The sequence below is a fragment of the Dipodomys merriami genome, unplaced genomic scaffold, assembly GCF_024711535.1.
Source record: "Dipodomys merriami isolate MVZ:Mamm:240054 unplaced genomic scaffold, mDipMer1.0.p SCAF_3, whole genome shotgun sequence".
Lineage (NCBI taxonomy): Eukaryota > Metazoa > Chordata > Mammalia > Rodentia > Heteromyidae > Dipodomys > Dipodomys merriami.
In genome coordinates, this window is record NW_027204492.1 from 86,812,132 (window position 1) to 86,814,078 (window position 1,947).

Sequence of the window (1,947 nt, forward strand, 5' to 3'; positions counted from 1 at the left end):
TTATGGAGAAGAATTCCAACTTATCCTCTCTTCATAAAAAGCAATTACCATCTGAGGGCATTTCACATTAGCCTCTTTTGCTGGCACTAACTCAGTTTCATCGGAACCTTTCCACTTCATGACAAACATCAATCCTCCACTACTCTGTTTGGCATCAATTATTCCTTCAGGCTCTAGACCCCTAGCAAAGCCCCTTGGGTTGTCACCTGCATCTCTTGGCTCATTTGATGTGCTAGCACCAGATAAACTAGCATTGTGAGAATTTAGAAAAGCCTCAATTAGGTCTGGACAATTTATATTGTCTTCTGTTACCCAAGTATTATCAGCATCTGAATATCCCTTCCATTTCAGGAGATATTCTACCTTGCCCTCTACTATGCGTCGGCCCAATACTTTCTCCACAGCAAATAGTTTAGGCTCTGCTTTTGGATATATGATGCGCTTTCCATATGGTGTCAATCTTCTTTTTGGTAGTATCCTTTTCTTGGGGGCCATTTTTGAATTGCAGAGGTGAAGAGCTATTATTAACCTCGTCAGATGCTCTGGGTCCCAATCCTGCAGTGACTCTGGCCCAGCTGCCTCAAATCTCAGTCATACACCACTAGATACGTTTTAATATTTTGTGGTAAGTCCTGGAAAAATAAAAAAAATACAAGTCTGATTCAAATGTGAGAATTCCTAAATCTGAACTAAAAACTGTACATCAGTGTGCCATTTTCCTTAGCTTCAATTTGGCTTCTTGGAAATAAAAAACCTAAGAAGACCAGACAAGCACTCCAAGGTGTTAAAAGCTAAATTGTCATTATAAACAAAACCGCAAATGTAGGTCAGACAAACCCCAAAATATACATACAAGAAACATCAAAGCAGCTTATGAAAACTAAAATTAAAGGCAAAACATTCTGAGGAAAAAAACGTAGAGTGTGGAAGGTTTGACACTGTCCAAAAAGAAATGTACTCATTACCTGGCTTATGAAATGGTAACCCCTCTGTAAAACACCTTCACAATTACAATAAAAGTATCTAATAATGTAAAAATATAACTCCTCCAGAAGCTACAGAGAAATACTAACAATTACCTAATGAAGAACATTGATTTAAATGGTAGCATATGCCTCCTCTGAATCCAGAAAAGTCTCGAATGTAGTGATACATTTTTTACCAAGAGTAAAGAACTGTCAACTCTGAATTCCAGGCTCAGGGAAAATATGTTTCAGTAATGGTGGAGAACTAAAGACATACTCAGATAACAGAAAATTTAGAGATTTCACTAACAGATGTATCAATACATAAGAAGAGGAAATAATGCCAGAAGGATGCATTTAATTTTAGAAAGAAAACCAAGAAATATATGAAAATCAGGGTGAACATAGTAGACACACCTTTCCTTTTGCAATTTTCAATCATGTTGAGTGGTTGAAGAAAAGATGATAACATTTGATGTTGGGTTCCATGTATATAAAAGAAATAGATGAGAAAATTTTATTCCAAGAGCTGGATGTGTGGGAAAATGTATACAGCTACTACCTACAAAACACAAAGCTCTGGGCTCAAATCTCAGTACAACTACAACCAATCATATTCTCAGAAGTAGGAGGGTAAAAGGACGACATAAAATATTGACAACAAAGCTGGTTATATGTGACTCACTCTTGTCACCAGAAAATATGTATGGAATAGAGAATTTGGATCTAGTCTTGCTGGTACAGGCAGGGAGAGGAAACATGCTCCCTCTCAGGATACATTAGCTGAAATTCAGAAGAGGGGCCCAGTAGAACTAGGGGACGGGGACATACTTTACTCCTCCTATGACATCAAGCAAGAGCAACGGGAAATGGCAATTGGAACAAGCAGGAAGTAAAGTTACTCTACCAAAGGGCATTATGGATATGGAAGAACCCAGACCACCTGAACCAGGAACCTGCAGCAGAAGAAAACAACAATTAG

General features: G+C 38.0%; 1 pseudogene; it reads right to left on the reverse strand.

Moving 5' to 3' along the window:
- LOC138839896 (chromobox protein homolog 3 pseudogene) lies at positions 1-495 on the reverse strand (annotated as a pseudogene).
- Between the last annotated feature and the right edge of the window lie 1,452 nt (positions 496-1,947).